Raw genomic sequence first — 20,723 nt, forward strand, 5'->3', positions numbered from 1 at the left:
AGAGCAGGGAAGCCACAGTGGCAAGAACACTGGGTTTGGAGTTAGAAGATCTAGGTTGAGGCCTCACCTCACCATTTATTCATTTTGTAACTTTAGGAATTACAGATAGTTTTGTGTATTACATGAGATAATGTATGTGAAAGCCCTGTGTAAATCATGAAGTGTTATTCACGCGTAAAGCAGTGCACTGGAACTCTGTGTGATCTCTATAGTGAGATCTACCTGAAAACTGCTGTTACAATTATATATTAACAAACAGTAGTCTGATAAGGGCTGTTGGGTTGGAAGAAGCATGTCTCTGAGCGACCTGGGATCAAGTCTAGACACTTCCATTTCCTAGCTCTGTCACCTTTTAGGACTCTTTTTTTTAAAAACAGATGTTTTTTTCCTCCTCAAACGAGTAGTTAATCTAACCTCTCTCTATGGTACCTTACAACTATCCATTTCTACAAATACAAGTTGACCACAATAGGTTGATAACCTGAAGAATGGAGAGTCTGACATGATAAATCATTAGAATCAGTAGGAGAGCAAGGATTAATGACCTCATTTCCTTATTAGCATTCTATTATCCAATATTCAATCTAGATTTATAGAACCCAAATGTTCCCATGTCCACAGTTAAATAAACCTGAAAAAAATCCACATAAGTTTACAATTAAGAGGGTCAAATTCTATTTTATTACCAACATTCTCTGTCTTTCTCAGTGCCACAGATAAAAAGGAAATCAGCAACTTTTTACATTCAGGTCTGTGGGAAATACCAGTAACACTGGCCACTTCGAGAATTTGGAATCTTAAGAGTTTTCGCATGAAATCTCAAAAAACTAACAAAAGTGTAATTTCTAGCATCTGTTTTCATACCTAGATCAGACTTGAGCTGTGAGGTAGCGGTCTCCAACTCCCCTTTCTGTTGTCGCTCCTGTGCCAGTAGTTCTTGGTTGGTCTGAATAGAAATGCGTTAGGGCAACACAGTTTTGCTGCAAAATTTGCACCTGAAATCGTATAAGAAAAACTCCTTTTCTGTAAGGTAAAGATTTCTACTAAGCTAACTTATAGCACAGGCGTAAGGCAGATTTTTCTGATCTTAATGTTCCTGGAGGAAGAAGTGGTGTTTATGTGTTACAGTTAAAGATCTCAACAGAGTGCAGTGTCTTACAGCAGCGCTGTCCAGGAGAACTTTCTGTGCACTCTTCAATAGCACTCAAAATGTGGCCAGAGTGAGTGAGGAATTGAATCTTTAATTTTGTTTAATTTTAACAAATAAAATTAATTTTTATTTAAATAGCCACACGTGGCTAGTGCCTACTATATTCGCACTCTAAAGTACAGTAATAAAGGATCATTTGCAAATTCTTTAAGTAGAATCCTCTATATAATTCCATTGTGAAGGACAGCACTCATTAAAATAATAAAAATTATGTAATCCAATAATAGGTATTATGATTTGAAACTACTAATTGCCTTGGTACTTAGAATTTAAAATATTCTAAATTACATATAGATATTTCAAATAACAACTTTGATGAAAGCAAAAATATTATGCTAAAATAAATAATGAGCCTTGAAAACAGCAATGTAAACACATTCCTGATTATTTGACTTATTCCTTGCTTCAAATGTCAGCTCAGTTTAATCTTTCTTTTCTATGCACATCATATACAATACATATAACAAGAGACTAGGTCAGTGCCTTCCAAAATCAATTCTTGTAACAGAGATTATATGGTGTAGAGGGAAGGATTCCCTCCCAGGAACTAAGAGTTCACTTCTGTAAAGCCTGAGACAAAATAACCTCTCTGTCCTTAGCTCCCTCATTCATAAATTAAGAGCGCTGGACTAAATGGCATCTGAGTCCTTTCTTATTTTGCACTAAAATTTTTAAAATTGTAGTAAGAATGTTAATAGAGGAATACTAAAGAAAAGAATTTAGGGCTTCCCTGGTGGCGCAGTGGTTGAGTCCGCCTGCCAATGCAGGGGACATGGGTTCGTGCCCCGGTCTGGGAAGATCCCACATGCCGCGGAGCGGCTGGGCCCGTGAGCCGTGGCCGCTGAGCCTGCGCTCCGCAACAGGAGAGGCCACAGCAGTGAGAGGCCCGCGAACCGCAAAAAAAAAAAAAAAAAAAAAAGAAAAGAATTTAATAAATCTAGAGGAAATAAGCAAAACTATAGGTTTGTAGGTAAAACATTAGCTTTTCCCTTTTGGTTTCACTTTCCCAACATAAACAAGGAGAGAAAATCTCTCTACCTGTTTCCGTTCCACCTCCACTGTTGATCCCATTTCTTGTATTTTGAGTAGCATGGCTGATCCAGGTTTCTCAAGAGATTCCCTTAGGTGCTTTTCTTCAGACAGTCATCTCCTTAGCTACAGAGCAACACTGCAGTTAGGCAAGACCAAGGGAACTTCATAGCAGTTTAACAAAGATCAAAGTCACCATGAAAAGTTTACCAGACATGCCATCTCACCCCCATTCTTCGTTCATTTATGACTACTCAGAAACATGCTTTTGTTTCTCCCTAACGGATAACCTTCTAAGAAATGCAGAGTCAAATTTTTTACCCTCATCTTCCTACTGTGTAAGTCTGTTTTCCAAACTGTGGGTCAAGACGCATTAGTAAGTTGCAAGAAGCACTTGAAAAAGGCAGGCTAGAAAAGAATAGAAAGAAAATATCAGAGCACATAGCAAGTAGTAAGGAAGGGTAAGTACTGCTTCATGAAATGTTTGTGTATATGCATGTATGTATGGTGTTGCAGTGTAAAATATTATTGCTGTCAAGTTTGAAAAACACTAATATGTCTTAGTATATGTATTTTCTGTATTTCTCTATTTTCTAACTTTATTTTTTAACTCTTTATTTTCCTGTATTTTGATTTCTTCACCTATATATATATATATATATATATATATTTTTTATCCCATAGTATTATAAACATTCCTCTGAAAGCTGTTTCAATTATGTATTGGAGTTTTTTTTTCATGTATTGGAACTTAAAGATCAAAACAAATAATGAAGTAGTTGTTAAGCAGCAGACAAAAACAACACTCAAGAATTTGGGTACACTGACCTTAATTCTATCAATAAATGACTACAAAATGAGTCAGATAAAGATAAAAAGAAGGTTAAGAGTCTCTTTTATCATGAAGTAAAGAAATCCTTTCTAATTTAAATGGGAACTGAAAATGCTGTTCCTTTTATGAAGTGACGTTAAATTGAAAGAATTTCTTTTTTAATTTATTTACTTATTTATTTATTTTTGGCTGCGTTGGGTCTTCGTTGCTGCGCATGGGCTTTTTCTAGTTGCGGTGAGTGGGGGCTATTCTTCATTGCAGTGCATGGGTTTCTTGTTGTGGTGGCTTCTCTTGTTGTGGAGCACGGGCTCTAGGTGAGCGGGCTTCAGTAGTTGTGGCACAGGGGCTTAGTTGCTCCACAGCATGTGGGATCTTCCCGGACCAGGGCTTGAACCCATGTCCCCTGCATTGGCAGGTGGATTCTTAACTACAGCGCCACGAGGGAAGTTCCAGAAATTCTATTTGTAAACATGATGTAAGAGTACACTTTATAACTCTTCTCTACATTGTACATATGTACTTTATATGTGTTTTCTTGAAGGATGATATATTTAACAACTTCAGAAGTTTTTAAAAAGTGAAATGAGATGAAAAATATGTTGACATGAAATAGTTACAAGATAGCCCGTTCTGGAAATGTTCTATGATTTTCTTAACCATACACCTAACACTGAACATTTGGATATTTCCAGTGTTTTGCTATTCTAAATACTGTTCTGAACATGCTTGTGAATCAATCTTTCATTGAATTTCTGATTATTTCCTTGGGATAAATCCTACAAAAGGAATCACTAGGTTAAAGGTATAAACATTTTTTAGACTTTTGATACATTTTGTAATTCTCCTTCCAATTTTACCTTATCAGTAGTATTTGAATAAATATCATCAGCACTACAGATTATCACTTCCTTAAATCTTTGCTAATAAATGAAAAACAACTCCTTAATATTTTTTTCATTTCTTTGGTTCCTAGTGAGATTAAACATTTTCTAATATGGTTATTAGTTCTTTATATATTTTCTGAACTGTTCTTATCCTTTGCCCTCTGTTTTTTTTAAGTCAATTTAAGTTCTTTAAAAGGGAAGATTATTAACTGTCTAGTTTTGTTATGTTTCATTAGTTTTGTTTTATACATGTATAAGATTTTAATTTTTATATGGTCAAACTTATCGAGCTTTTTATAATCTTGTTCCTTCTTTTCAAGATTAGAAATTCCTTCTTTATCCAATAATCAGTTAAATATTAATATTAGAATCTTATTTAAGAATGAGCTACAGTTTTTGCTTTGGGCTATATTTTTCAGGTTTTATTTTAGTATCAGATTATAATCACTTTATAATTTAGAGTAGCATAATATACTTTTCTAAGCTCTACATCGAATTATATAATTTTCTCAAGATATAATTTAAGTGCCTTATAAAGGGAATCTTTATTTGATAATTATACTACTAAAATATTCATCCCTAAAGCATTATGAAGGGCTATCAGTTAATCTATTTCATGTTCATCAGAACCAGATTTTATATATATATATATATATATATATATATTTCTTATCTCTTAGAAAGATATATACTGCATTTACTTTATCTTTGTATAGTCCTTTATTATGGGCTGAATTGCATCCCTCTGAAATCCATATGTTGAAGGCCTAAACCCCAGTATCCCAAAATATGACTGTGTTTGGAGATAGGGCCTTTAAAGAGTTGTTTAAGTTATGAGGCCACTGGGGTGGGCCCTAATCCAACATGACTGTTGTCCTTATAAGAAGAAATGTGTACACAAAGAGACACCAGGGATGTGTACACAGAGAAAAGACCATGTGAGGACACAGAAAAAAGACAGCCATCTGCAAGCCAAGGAGAAGGACTCAGGAAAAAGCCAAACCTGCTGATGATATCTTGATCTTGAACTTTTCACCTCCAGAATGGTGAGACATAAATTTCTGTTGTTTAAGCCACCAGTCTGCAGTACTTTGTTATGGCAGCCCCAGCAGACTAATACATCCTTCCTGCTTCACATACCCTCAAAATGTCCCCATTTGACTAGCACAGTCCTTCTTCAGGTCCTTGACAAGTTCAATAAAAATTCAATATTTTACTATAGCACCAAGAATTAAGACTTTCCCAATAAAAAAATAATGTTAAGTGGCAATCCAAAGGATAGTCTTTTCAACAAATGGTGCTGGAACAACTAGACATACACATACACAAACTCACCCAAAGAATCTTGATACAGACCTCACACCTTTCACAAAAAGTAATTCAAAACCTAAATGTAAAATGCAAAGCTATAAAACTTCTAAAATATAACATAGAAAAATCTAGGTGACCCTGGGTTTGGCAATGATATTTTATTAATAGATATAATACCAAAAGTACAATCCATGAAAAAAATGGATAAATTGTACTTCATTAAAATTAAAAGCGCCTGGGGCTTCCCTGGTGGCGCAGTGGTTGAGAGTCCGCCTGCCGAGGCAGGGGACACGGGTTCATGCCCCGGTCTGGGAAGATCCCACATGCCGCAGAGCGGCTGGGCCCATGAGCCATGGCTGCTGAGCCTGCGCATCCGGAGCCTGTGCTCTGCAACGGGAGAGGCCACAGCAGTGAGAGGCCCGCGTACCGCAAAAAAAAAAAAAAAAAAAAAAAAAAATTAAAAGCGTCTGCTCTGCAAAAGACACTGTTAAGAGAATGAAAAGATAAGCTACAGATTGGGAGAAAATATTTGTAAAACACAAACTGGATAAAGGATTGGTATCCAAAATATAAAAAGAACTCTAAAAACTCAACAATAAGAAAAAAAAGCCAGCTGCAAAGTGGGCAAATGATCTAAGATACCTCACCAAAGAAGATAGACAGATGGCAAATAAGCATATGAAAAGATGTTCAATATCAACTCTGTAGAAAACTGCAAATTAAAACAAGATACTATACACACGCCTATAAAATTGGCAAAAATTCGAAACACTGACAACACAAAATGCTGGTGAGGATGTGGAACAACAGGAACTCTCATTCACTGCTGGTGGGAACACAACATGGCATAGCCACTGCAATAGGTTGGCAATTTCTTAGAAAGCTAAACATGAGCTTATCATAAATATGAATTGTACTCCTAGGTATTTATACAAAGGAGTTGAAAACTTATGTCCATACAAAAAACTGCATATGAATGTTTACAGCAGCTTTATTCATAACTGCCAAACTTGGAAGCAACTAAGATGTCCGTCAGTAGGTGAATGGATAAACTACAGTACATCCAGACAATGGATTATTGTTCATTGATAAAAAGAAATGAGCTATCAAACCATGAAAAGACATGGAGGATTAAATGCATATGCTAAGCGAAAGAAGCCAGTCCAAAAAGGCTACATGCTGTATGATTCCAACTAGAGAGACAGTGAAAAGATCAGTGGTTGCCAGGGGCTTGGGGAAAGACAGGGGGGGGGGAGGGAGGCGCGGGGTGATGTGTATGTAGAGCACAGGGCATTTTTAGGGCAGTGAAACTATTCTGTATACTGTGATGACCAAAAAGTAAAACTTAATCTAAACTGTGAATTTAGTAATCATGTATCAAAGCTGGTTCATCACAGACTAATACAGAATGTGAATAATGGAGGAAGCTCTGGGGGTGGGGAGAAAGGATATATGGGAACTCTTGTTTCTGTGCAATTTTTATAAAAACTTAAAACTGCTCTAAAAAGAATCTATTAAAATAGCCAAAATATTTTTTTAAAGCATGAAACAATATACTCCAACTAACAATGAACAATCATGCTTTTATCAGTAACTATTGGCAAATAAAATACTCTACATGAGAGAATGTCCCAGATAGCTACACTCACCACCCTAAACACACTGAAATTCATAATTTTTAAAATAGTATATCTATTTCTCTGTTTTGTATAACAGGATATTTTAAATATAACTTGATCCTTTTGATTTGGACTAATGTCAACTATTATTCTGTCAGGGAATATTGAGGTTTTTAGGCCACTGTCAAGGTGTATTGAATTGGTAATTCTTCTGACTCTTCCACTGTTTTCAGCTGCAAATTTTTAGTCCAACAACTTTTAGCAGCCACCTACTCCATAATTCCAATCTGTTATCTACTTAAATTTAGACTGAAATGAAAGTTTTAAGGTAAAATTAGATGAGCAGACTTATTAAAAGCTTTTTATTTTAAACACAACTTTAGTGTAAAAGGTCTTTGTATGTCCACTTAACTCTAGTATATGGGCAACTGCATGAGTTTCATGGTAACTGTTTCCCTCCCGGCTCAGAAAGCATTTATTTTTTATTTCTGGTTTTGTGGCAGTATTGAGGTGAAAGGAAGTCTTAATGTCACATACGGGCAGGTATAACTTCATGTGGCATATTTTTAAAATCTTCCTAATAAACAGCCACATATTTTCTTCTTCAATGGTTTCTTTTCATTCTATCCACTTCCTTGACTTCCCCCTCTGCAATTCCAACGCCCCCTTCACCTTCCAGCTTCCTTTTTATCTTACCTCCTGAATTTTAAGGTTCATTTTACGTTTTGTGGTCTTCAGTTCCTCTTCAATAATGGCTGCATTCTTCTAAAATAGAAGGAGAAAAGGTTCTAAATAATCTGAAATGACAGGAAGAAACTGTCTATGGTATATCACAGTTCAAATCTAGACTTTTTTGGGGCAACCTATAAATGCTATTCTGAATACAGTTATAAACACTTCTTATTATGAGTCTAAAGTAATTATTACAATGAGATATTTAAAGTTATTTTATTACTTTGATTCATGACTTCTATCATTTTCCCTTTCAGATAATTAAAAAATGATTAGTCACATGTACCTCCTATGTAAAATTCAATAATCAGAGGAAAACCTAGTAATTGCTATACATTTTTCTTACAGGGTATATTCCTTTTTTTTTTAAGTACTCCATTTTTTCTAGCCTCAAATATTATCTATGCTTAGGAGTTGAGGATGAAAAACACAGCTTTCACTATTCATTCTCTTTTATATTATTATTAATAGCACTACAATCTAAGATGTAAAAAATCAAAGCTGTCTTTGCCTTATTCTCTACCTTCAGCCCCTATCCAATACCACATTCTAACATATCTTTCCTCTCAAAATGTCACAACCGTAATTCAGACCTAATAAAGTCTATGTCTCAAATAAGGCAATGGATTCCTAATTGGTTTTCCTATCTCCAATCTCTTCTCCTATAATTGATACTCTACACTACTGCTAGATTAGTTTTCTTGTTTTCATTATGTCACTTTCTTATCAAAAACTTAATCACTCCCCATAGGATCAAGCCCAACTACTTGATTATTCTTGATTTTGAGATCCTCTATGAGGTTATCCCTAGCCAATTTCCAACTTATTTTACACAAACAAATCCTCACTCCTGTCCAGCTAGTTTATGCATTTCCTCCTAACTGCACCCAAGGGAAAGATCTAGGTTCAAATCTGACTTACAGGAAGAAAACAGGCAAGTGTGATCTCAGAGAGGTGACTTCTCTCTGAGCCCCAGTACACTTATCATTAAAATAGAGACAATAGGGCTTCCCTGGTGGCGCAGTGGTTGAGAGTCTGCCTGCCGATGCAGGGGACACGGGTTCGTGCCCCGGTCCGGGAAGATCCCACATGCCATGGAGCAGCTGGGCCCGTGAGCTATGGCCGCTGAGCCTGCGCGTCCGGAGCCTGTGCTCCGCAACGGGAGAGGCCACAACAGTGAGAGGCCCGTGTACCGCAAAAAAAAAAAAAAAGAGAGAGACAACAATATCCTACATCTTGAGGTTTTGCAGAGATTAAACAAAACATGTTTTAAACAAAATAACATCTGTTACACTGCCTGGCCTGTGAAGGGAAAACAAAATCATTTGTTTTTTTCCCCAGTCTTATTTTTTGCTGCCCCTGTGTGTGGTCTTTTAAATGTCCTCACCTCACTGCTTTGCCTTCTAAAGGTTCATCTCAAGTCCCGTCTCTTCCTTGAAGCCTAGCCTAATCTATTCTAGACAGGACATGCGCACCTTCCCAAACCCACCTGAATACAGAACACTTATTGGCAATATTTGCTTATTGTCCTATACTGTCCTTTAATATTTCTTATACCCTTATTTTCTCTCTTTAGTTTGTCCTGCTATGCCTTGTTCTCCCAGCTAGCATATAAGCTCTTGAAGAGCACAGACTCCCTCATATCTCTGGATCCGCACAGTCACATGTAGAGGGTAGGAATCTATAAATACTCAATTACTGACAGCACACAATGTTATAGGCTATCGATGTAGATAAATTTCAGATGTCAAGAATCCTCACACCGACATCACCTATTTTTAAAAGTCAGTTTTATGGGTCTGTTGCCTCCTCCAGCTAACACAGTAACAGTGCGTTTGTATTCAAGAACTCTGGACTCAAGCCTTTGTCTCTGAGGCAAGCTGCAGAGTCACAGTCAACCTTTGCACCTCATCTTGTGCCTTGTCTTCTTTCTCTTTTACATCTCTTAGTTGCTGGCGCAAATTCATCACTTCCAGTTGCAATAGCTTCAGATCCCTGGAATGCTCCTCCTGTATTGTATTCAATCTTTCCTTCAGAAAATCTATCAGACAGGACAGGAGGGTCATCAAGCAGATCAAAGAAGGTCAGGAAAGGAAAAGAATCATGAACTCATCAAGCACCCACACAGGACCGAATTTCTGATGATTCTCTTCTCTCTATACCTGTTTTCTGTGGGTTCAAATCTTTTTCAGTTTGCAGACGAAGATGTTCATCTTCAAGGACTGGATGAGGCTTTCCAGACGGCACATTCGATTTACCAAAACTCACAGTTCTTCCATAAAATATCTGTTTTTCCTGAACAAATTATTTCATTCTGGATAGGGGCTAATGACGTTCTGGCTCACAGGCTCCTCTAAACGTTTCGGAATTTGCAAGTGGCCTCTGGACAAAGATCCCAATATAACAATATTATAGGGTAATCCCAACCATCGAATCAATGTAACATTTCTACTGAGTATAAAAACTATATTCTTTAGTTAACCAGTATCTGATAGCCTCTGCAAATTTAAACATAGAGAGCACTATTAGGTAAAGAGGATGAGACCAATGTGGGATGGGTAAAGACCACTGATTTTTTTTTTTTTTTTTTTGCGGTACGCGGGCCTCTCACTGTTTTGGCCTCTCCCGTTGCGGAACACAGGCTCCAGACACGCAGACTCAACGGCCACATCTCACGGGCCCAGCCGCTCCGCGGCATGTGGGATCTTCCCGGACCGGGGCACGAACCCGTGTCCCCTGCATCAGCAGGCGGACTCTCAACCACTGTGCCACCAGGGAAGCCCAAGACCACTGATTTTTTAATGGTTATTTTAATTGGAATTTTTTGTAAACTTATCTTGTATGTAAAAGCAAGTGATATATAAAACATGTTAAATGCTAATTCTATAATGGTAAACTAAGAATTAAAGTTAGCATGGAGGCAGTATTTCACATCCTTTTTAGAAAAGTTTTAAACAAGGTGATAATAAACATTCCCATTTTGTTCTAACATACTCAACACTGGTACAAATTTAATCTTTGCTGAAGAGTTATTTATTCTATGTGTGCTATACCAACTATACTAATTTTAGGTCTTCATAAGAGACATTCAGGAAATACATACGTAATTTTAAAGAAAATCACACCAGTAAATTCAGCATTGGCCACTTAAGCACCCAGATTCCTCAAGGCCTTTGACAATCTAACTTTTAATGGCAATAACTTCTTCAGGAGCACAAAGGAAAAACACAGTTCTTCTTTTGAGTACTTCATTCTAAACTATGAATTTTTTTTAAGACTTATAACCTCTCTTAATTTACAATAAATCTGGAGAAAGAAAATAAAGACCATATTAATGCATGAATCAAGTTGTAGATGTTCACCTTAACTAATATCAAAATCTATTCTTATTTTTAAAAAAGGACCAAATTTTTTTTCTAATTATATAAAAAATTACATTTGTTTTTAATCAAGTATTGAGGGAGAATAGGATATCGAAGTTTGTACACCTAATTAACACACTTTAAAAATCTGTTTAGAATAGTGGTAGTAGGACATTACAGCAGGACATTACAGCAGGACAACTCTTTATCTTGCAAATATTTTCTAATTAATATTCTAATGTTATTTCTCAATTCTTTTCTAAGTACCTATTTCACCTGCCAAACCACCCACACTGTGACTCCTTATGAGTAACCAGTGAGGCAAAATTCTTCAACCTACAAAGATATTGTGACACAATTTTTTAATTTCTTACCTTTTTTCACCAAAGTCCAACATTATTAGGTCATCCCTCAGAGAACTGGTCTGTTCCTCAACTATTCTCATCCTTTGCTGAAGTACCGTGACTGTTTCAGAAGCTGTAGCATTGATGCGGGCTGGAGAGAGGACTGGTCTGGACATTGTAGTTTCCATATGCACCTGAGATTAAAGTCACAATATTAATGTAGTTGGTTCTATTATTGTTCAAAATAGCCACTGCCCCTTCCTGTGGAGGATTATACATCCCTGTCCTGTTGAGCTTGGAAATGGCCATGTGTCCTGCTTTGGTCAATTAAATGTGGGTAGAAGCTTTAAGAGCCAACTTGTCATTCATCATCTCTTTTCCCTTCTCCATGCGATGACCAACATCCCAGATAGGGCCTGCTCTATGTGCCAAAATCCCAGAGTAAAGACTACATGAGCAGAGCCATGGCCCATCCACGACATACAGTGTGAGTGAGCAAGAAACTAATGTTGTTATAAGCCGCAGATTGTTAGGTAGTTTGTTACTGCAGCACAATCTAGTCTACCCTGTCTGCTACGATTAGACATACACTAGGACCTATGACTTGGCTGAAGGAGTTATTACCTCTTTTCATTGCCAGCCATTTTCATTTTAACATATTCCCATCCAACCTTTCTGAAAACAAAACAACACTCTACAGTACTTGGATCTCCGAGCAGTTGTCGTAAAATAGATTTACCAACTACCTTGAAGCAGTGACTTTTAAAAATAACTTGCAAACATAACTCCATAGCAAAGACTCTTTTACACCTACTGACATCAAATTTCCAGGCTCCTCCCGCAAGATCACGTGAGAGTAAATGGGAGTAGTGAGACTACTCTTTCAGGTATTAGTGACAGAAGCAGAATCAGCTTATAAGCAGTCCCAACATTTAAACGAATCATGTGCCCAAAGTTCAATGACAAGATCATTGGTGGAAACTTTAAGGACATTTTCCTGCAACTCTATCCTGTACAGACATTTCTATACTAATCAAACAATAAACCTTAAGCATCACTAGCAATAGTGTATCTGTGGGAATGTGTTCACAAAGGCCCCACCTGGGATATTCGTAATACACCTTTCTCTCCCACTTACTGTGTGATTAGATACCTCCCTGAGGTATCCCAGGCAATGGAAGTGGGGACTCCCTCAGGTTCAAGTCACTGAAGGTGGTCCCCAGGACCCAGGGAAGGAATTAAAGAAGTCTTAAAACTGGTGGCAGGATTTAAGGGGGCACCAGCGTAAAGGCTGAGCTTCTTGCCAGTGTAACACTGTTACAGCCACTGAGGACAGCTCTTTAACCATCTCCTATTTTTCCCCCACAGGTCCCAGAATATGGCCTGTTTCCCTCTTTTTACTTAAAACAAAACAAAACAAACCCCAAACAAACAAACAAATACTTTACTGAGGAATAGTTGACAAATATAATTGTATACATTTAAAGTGTACAACATGATGATTTTATATACATATACCTTGCAGAATGGTTACCAAGATCAAAATAATTAACACATCCACATAATTAACAACCTCACATAGTTAACATAAGTAACTTTTTTTCTTTGTGGTAAGAATACTTAAAGATCTCTCAGCAACTTTCAAGTATACAATACCATATTATTAACTATAGTCACCATGTTATACATTTGATCCTCAGAATGTCTTATTTGAAAAGGCAACCTACAGAATGGGAGAAAATATTTGCAAACCATATATCTGATAAAGGGTTAATATCCAAAATATATAAAGAACTCATACAACTCAGTAGCAAAGGAAGAAATAATCTAATTAAAAAATGGGCAGAGGGCCTGAATAGACATTTTTCTAAAGAAAATATACAGGTGGCCAACAGGTACATGAAACGATGCTCAACATGACAAATCATCAGGGAAATGCAAATCGAAATCACAAGATAGCAGCTCACACCTGTTAGAATGGCTAGTTTTAAAAAGACAAGAGATAACAAACGTTGGCAAGGATGTGGAGAAAAGGGAACCTTATGTACTGTTGGTGGGAATGTAAACTGGTAAGCCATAATGGAAAACAGTATGGAGGTTCCTCAAAAAATTAAAACTTGAACTACCATATGATCCAGCAACCCCACTCCTGGGTATATATCTGAAGGAACTAAAATCAGTATCTTGAGATATCCACATATCCATGTTCACTGCACCATTATTCACAATAGCCAAGAGATGGAAACAACCTAAACGTCCTTCAGTGGATGAACAGATAAAGATGTGAGATATATATATATATATATATATATATATATATATATGGAATGTTATTCAGCCACATGAGAGGAAATTCTGCCATTTGCAGGATGAATCTGGAGGGCATTATGCTAAGTGAAATAAGCTGGACAGAGAAAAAATAGTGTGTGGTATCACTTATATATGGACTCTAAAAACCAACCAAACAAAAAAATCTGATTTCATAGAAACAGAGAATAGAATGGTGGTTGCCAGGGGCTGGAAGATAGGGGAAATGGAATGATGTAGGTCAAAGGGTACAAATTTTCTTTTTATTCTTATTTTATACTCCTGACCAAGATTTCTCTCCTTTGTGCTCCTCTATAAAACAGAATGCATTTCTGACACACATAACCTTTTTGAATTCTTTAGATTTTCTGTTAACAATCAGCTTAAGGACAGGGGGTAAAGAAGTTCTCTTCTATTAACTGCTTTTCATGCTTTCAATTCATTCTTGAAGGGAATGACAAAAGTAGACACAGATATAAATAGAGTCTCTAGATACACAAAGATATGAAGTAAGGTTCATCTACATTTCTGAAAAAAGCCAGGTTTGGAATTTCCTGCTCAGGTTACCACAGGGGCCAGGATAGTGTCCCTCAGGTAACAGAAAGAAGAACCTCAAAGACAAACCTTAGGGCTGGTTCTACTGCCATGAAACCAGGGCTAGGGTTGGGGGGACCACCAATAGTGTGGGGTGGGAAGAAAATAGAGAGGTAACAGTGAAGAAACACCAGATGGGTTTACCCTCCATTCCATTTTCTGTCACCTGCTGTCTGGCTACTGCCAACATAGAAATAAACCAGGCCTGGGGTTGGGAGAAAAAGTACGGAAAGGGTGTTTAATGGGGTTTGTGACAGGCAGTTGGCTCCTTTGTCCTCCCTCCAAAAGAAGTTGAAAAGTTCATGTCTCCACCCTCCCTTACAGCTGGCACATCCATGTGACATATCCTGGCCAGTGAGATTTTGGCAGAAGTTTGCAAGAAGCTTCTGGGAAGACTTTTTTTTTTTCCTGATAAAAAGAACAGAAATGATGGCACCTGTCCTTTCCTTCCCCTGTATGATGCCCGGAGCTCTGAGGGCTCTCTTTAAGTCAGCCATGCAGTACCTCACTGTTAAATGTAAACAAAGAGTCTGGGATCACCAGCATCTGAGAAACAAGGAAAAGGCCAGAGAAGCCCAGATTAACCTGACTTACTAGTAACCTCCAAACTTTGCTTATGTGAGAAATATAAACTTTTGTTTAGTCATGCTTTCCTGTTGCTTGCAACAAAAGCAGTCCTGGAATACATAGTAGTCCCAGATAATAGTTGGTAGAGAGATGGGAAGAAGAAGGAGGTACAGAAAATGACAAGCAGTGCTGGAGGTGGGAGGGGAGGGCAATTTCTGTGGCAACTTGTTAGGCCCAGGGAGCTGGTTATAATATAAAGGACTGTCTAATTAATTTATGTCACAAGTCAGATACATAATACTAACACAAATATAAAAGTTCATTTTTGGTGGACAAGTTCAGTCAGGTATTGGGCATCTTTCCTGTTTTAAATTTAACATTTCCAAAACAACTCTTGATCTTTCCTCCTGAAACTTGTTCTTCCTAATAGGCTTTCATTGTCTCAGTTAATGGCAACACCATGCTTCCAGTGCATCCTTTCTCATCTAATCTATCAACAAAACCTATCTTTAAAATATGTCTGGACTCTGACCACTTCTTACTGTTCCGTTGCTAGTACCCTGGTGCTAGCCAGCGGCATCTCCCCAGGTTATCGTAGTAGCTTTACAACTGGTCTTCCTACTTTGCTGTTGTCTTTCTACCATCTCTGCCTGGCTACCATCTAGGCAGACTGATCCAGTTAAAAGTTAAGGTAGATCACAACACTTCTCCACTCTAAACCTTCCAATAGCTGTGAAAGTAAAGGCAGACCTTTACAATAGCCTTTAAGGCTCTAAGTAACCTGTCCTGTTATTACTCTCTGACCTTATCTCCCACTATTCTCTCCCTCACTTTGTGCTTCCCAGTCAAACTGACCTCCTTACTGTTTGTGGACCCATCAGGCCTTCTGACTTAGGGTCTTTGCACTCTCTGTTCACTCTTTCTGGACCTTTCTGTCCCATCCAGATGTCACTCCTGTACCTCCTTCACAGGTCTTTGCTTAAATATCATCTCAGTGAGGTTTCCTTTGACAGCTCTGTTTAAAATGGAAGCCTGCACCACAGCCTCCCTCCCATCCTCTTTCCTACTTTTTCTCCATTGTACTTAGCACCAGTGAACAAACTATATATTTTACTTATTTCCTCAACTGGAATATAAGCTCCAGGAGGGCAGGGAATTTGTCTCTTTTGATCATTGCTGCATTCCCTGGTGTCAAAACAGTTTCTGGCTCATGGTAGGCATTCAGGAAATGTTTATTGGACATATGAGTAAATGAAGAAAATATTACTGACCAAATTATTTTCCAGTGGTTGTGGTAAGCAACACTGAGTTCCTGGCCTGTTACTTTGGAACCAACAGCATATAGTTGTAGCTATTGCCAGATATAAGAATGGAGCCTGTGTCTACAAAAGCAAGTGTTGCCTTTTCAAAGCCACCTGGCTTTTACTAGTATATTACTTATGACATTTGTCTTATTCATGCCATGCTTTCAGTGAGGTAACCTGAGCTCTCTGGAAATACTTTCCCTAAACATAGAGACAGCACTGTATTAATTTGATAATGATATATTTATGAAAGTAATTGTGAATTAACTTTTTTAAAAATAAAAGCTTAGGGCTTCCCTGGTGGTGCAGTGGTTGAGAGTCCGCCTGCCGATGCAGGGGACACGGGTTCATGCCCCGGTCCGGGAGGATCCCACGTGCCGCGGAGCGGCTGGGCCCGTGAGCCATGGCCGCTGAGCCTACGCATCCGGAGCCTGTGCTCCACAACGGGAGAGGCCACAACAGTGAGAGGCCCGCGTATTGCAAAAAAAAAAAAGCTTATATCTTAGTATTTTTATTATTGTTGCTATCAAGCATCAGGGCTTAGGTTCAAGGCTGCATTCAATGATATTTACTCCTTTTCAAAAACAGCAAAGCACAGATATGTTCAAGCTATAGTCTCTTTGCTGGAATATTAGCAATTAGAGCTAAGTTCTCTTCTTGTAAGAAGAGTTATGGCTTCTATCCCCATAAGTTATAGATAGAGTTGAAAGTCTGTAACTTCTTTTTTTTTTTTTTTTTTTTTTTTGCGATACGCGGGCCCCTCACTGTTGTGGCCTCTCCCGTTGCGGAGCACAGGCTCCGGACACGCAGGCTCAGTGGCCATGGCTCACGGGCCCAGCCGCTCCGCAGCACTTGGGATCTTCCCGGACTGGGGCACGAACCCGTGTTCCCTGCATCGGCAGGCGGACTCTCAACCACTGCGTCACCAGGGAAGCCCTGTAACTTCTTAATAACATATAGAGTTATAAGTCTACTGAGCATGGAAGTCATAGAGTTACGGCCACTGGCCTCCAGGTGGCCTGCGGATTGTGTGTGGAGGCATGGTGTTTCTGTTACCCTTGCTTGGACCTGCCGGATAAGGGAGGAGAGGCAGAAGTATGAGCAACTGCAGCGAAAATGAGAATCTCTCCTGACTCTAAACCTCAACTCAACGGATTCACTGGATCCCAAGTTCTTACTTTACTCTTCCTTTAACAGGCTCGCAGGTACTCAGGGACTCCCTGGTGGATATTAAGGCTGTCCTCCTCTTGCTACAGGGTCACCATTGTTTCCATTTTTGTTTCTGAGGGCTCTCCTGACCTTGACATTGTTTTTCTCCTCACGTGGAGAGGGGGTAGGGAAGAATTTTCAACTAACCCTGAGACCTGTTTGTAATAAATCCTCAAAGGTAGATTGTCTTGTTTAGTTTTTGAATCCACTTCTTTGATGACCTGAACCTCAGTGATTGACTAAGAGGATATTTCAAGGACAACACCATGTATTTCACTCAAAAGCTTTATCCTCTGCCAACCGTCAGTCAGTGTCCCAGGCACCTCGATCTCTCCCTCCTTAGGATGAATCTTCTATAAACCTCCTCTCCCGCAGAGGCTGGGGGCCAAGTTTATTCCTTTTTGTTTGAGAGTATTTTTTCTCTCCAGAAGCCTGAGACGCTCCAGTATAGATGAGGTTCAGGTGGGTGTGAGTGATGATGCCAATCAAATTCTTACCTAAACATATATAGACTTACTTTCTCTTTTCTGAGAAAATGAAGCAATTTAATTTGTGTTGTTTTCCATCTTGTTTTTATGGCTGAATGCGCACACATACCCTGTAAGGTTATGTAAGCATTTTATATCTATTTTGGGTACCTTGGGGAAATAACAGCAAAACTATGACATTTCGACAATCACACGAAAAAATTTTAGGTGGGAATCTGCATCTTATTAAAAATATGTGGGAAACTTGTACTCCATTTGTACTCAGTGGACCTTTCTCCCCTGACTCCAAATAAGGGATATAAATTCTGAAGTTGTCAATATATACATGGCTTTTAAAGCCGCGGAGACTGGCTAACAGAGAACAGAAAAGATTCAAGGACCTAGTCCTGGGCGCTCCAAGATCAGTGTGGAGCATTCAAGCCAGACTAACCCGAGCTTCGCCTCAGTAAGGTCAGATTCTTAATCATTTTCTATCTTCAGAGCCCAGACAGTACATGGGACATTTGTGGGTGGCAAACAGCGGTATAGTTCAACAAAAATTTAACTTTGTTCCAGCCTAATTGGTAGGAGCTGGGGAAACAGTAATGAACGAATGTAAATTCCTGACACCTGCATTCTAACGAGTGGGCCAGGGAAGATAACCGGTGGCAAAACCAGAAAACGAAACGGCTTTCCCAGGAACCTATAACGCCAACCTAACATATAAATAAAGAAAAGTCGAACTGGGGCTTATGCGCGGCCCTGTCTGGTGGCTATCCTTCCCCCGCTGGGGCCAAGTCAATGCAAACCTCGCTCCTAAACGGTTTTCACCGGCATCCAGCGCAGAAGCGCCATAATTCAGGGTCCTGAGGTCCAGAGGGCAAGAGTAAACTCCGCCAGCTACGGGAGAGGGCGGCAGGGAGAGATGACTGGGACCTTATCTGAACCGCCGACCCGCCCCCGCGGACTCCCTACCTCCCAGGGTCCCGCAGCCTCACCCCACAGTCCGTCTGTCCGCCTGGGGCTTTGTCCGGCAGCGGGTGGGCTGGTTTCTATGGAACTAAGACAGCGTTTTAAACCTACCCGCTCTCCGGCGCGGTAGCTCCCGTACGCAGGCGCACCCGTGGCAGGGCATGCCGGGAATCGCAGTTTTCCCGGCCCTGGAGGGCCCTCCGCCCCGGGCGGGACCCAGGCCGCTATCCGGAGGCGCGCACTGAGCGCGCAGCCCCGTGACCCGGACGACTACAGATCTCCATTGAGCTCGCGAGCGGGGCACGCCGGGATAGGTAGTTTCAGCCCACTCACGTCCCGGAGGTCCTGCGGCGTCCGCTTTGCGGAGTTACCCATCCCATGCCGGTGAGCGTGCAGCGTTTGGCTCATTTGACACATACCCTGCAGCCGGTCAGAGTCCAAGAGAAGAAAATGTTTTTAGTTTTAGAAGGATGAAAGTATCAAGTAACTTATGAACGACAGGAGAATAAGATTTTGTTAATGAGCATAAAAAATGGTAAAAATACCGAGCTCAAACATCCTTCTCATTGAAGAAAAAAACAAGCCCCTCTTCATCCTCGTTCATCATGACCAGACCGAGAGTAAAACACATGTCTGCTCCCTGGTTTTTTGTCTCTTCAGCATAATTTATTTCTTGCTTTGTCTACAGGTGAGTAGGTATTTCTCAGTTTGACTGTAAGTAGCTGCGAAACGAGAGAGAGCACCGAGAATAAAACTGCAGTCGTTTCTGAGTTTTGCCGTAAGACCGGGAATTCGCCCTTACCGGGAAGTCTTCTACAGTGAAAAGGCAACACGGCTTTGCTTTAGGTAGCTGGACAGAACACCTTTTACCAGCACCAGGGCAATTAATGTATTCTTCTCGTCTCTCTGGGGTTGCAGCTGAGAATAACTTTAGCCCTCAAGTGAATGCAGTCAGATCCGAGATGAGTCCTCCTTTGCTTAGCGAGTGGCTGGCTGAATTGATCTGGCAATTCTTATTCTGATAGACGAGACTCACGTGAGATGGAGAGAATGTCCAAACCACAGCTGTAAGGCATATTCATCAAACTGCAGGGCCATCCGGTGAAGGAGAAATGAGCACCGCAAACGTTATTCAGGTGAAGGGGCCAAATAAAGCTTTTAATATGAAAAGTGGGAGAGTATTTTAGAGCGTCAATACAAAGAGCCAAATTACTCGTAGGTTTTCTCTTGCAGTGACCTCTGATTTATGGATGAAGTTGGGGGATATGTGTATGCACTCGGTAGATAATCTGCACACTTCAGTGTAATGAGAGTTTTCACCTTCTCCTTGGCTCTCCATATTAAACAGCAGTCAGGGAGCCAAATTGATTAAATTTAGTGTTTTTAATTTATTTTCCTCTGTCTACCATTTGGTAAACCACATTAGAACTTAAGTCAGGCAATTACAGAGTTAAAGAATCTGAAGTCGCCAATAAACTAATTCATCTGTTAGAGAAGGGGTTTCTGGACACCTGAGAATTTACTATATTAAAAGTCTGTTTTTATTCTAAGTGCCTGAACATATTGATTTTTTTTTCTGATTTCCCTCTTGATTTTCAATTGATAAATAGTTTCACACTTGTTGACCCCACTCAAAAACAAGGTCTTTTCAGCCATGGAAATCCTAGGGATTCCATAAGGACCATCCTCTCTCATGACTACTATGATAGCCTTCTAACTGGTTTTCTGATCACTCTTCCCAAAGCATCCTTCATATAGCTCCTAAAATGATCTTTTGAGAAAGTAAATCTGATTATCTTATTCCTTTGCTTAAAAACATTTAATAGTTCCCCACTTGAACTTTTAGTTTTCCATTGAACAGTATGAAGCCCAAATTTCTAATGGCTTCAGCCTAATCCACCAGCCTCATCTGCATCTGGCCCCCCAAGGAAACCTTGAATTCAAGCCTACAGGCACGTCTTTGTGCTTGCAGGCTCTGCA

At 39.4% G+C, this 20,723-nt stretch overlaps 1 protein-coding gene and 1 pseudogene across 4 annotated transcripts in view; both read right to left on the minus strand.

Annotated features, from left to right (window-relative positions):
- CCDC150 (coiled-coil domain containing 150) overlaps positions 1 to 885 on the minus strand; it is a 75,036-nt gene extending 74,151 nt beyond the window's left edge. For all 4 annotated transcript variants that reach the window (XM_029225436.1, XM_029225434.1, XM_029225435.1 and 1 more), the window contains exon 1: positions 865 to 885. The gene's annotated coding sequence lies outside the window, so the exon portion shown is untranslated. The remainder of the gene's footprint in view (positions 1 to 864) is intronic.
- Positions 865 to 19,841, minus strand: LOC114896558 (annotated as a pseudogene).
- Between the last annotated feature and the right edge of the window lie 882 nt (positions 19,842 to 20,723).

The sequence above is a fragment of the Monodon monoceros genome, unplaced genomic scaffold (assembly GCF_005190385.1).
Source record: "Monodon monoceros isolate NGI ecotype Baffin Bay Population unplaced genomic scaffold, NGI_Narwhal_1 Super_Scaffold_16, whole genome shotgun sequence".
NCBI lineage: Eukaryota > Metazoa > Chordata > Mammalia > Artiodactyla > Monodontidae > Monodon > Monodon monoceros.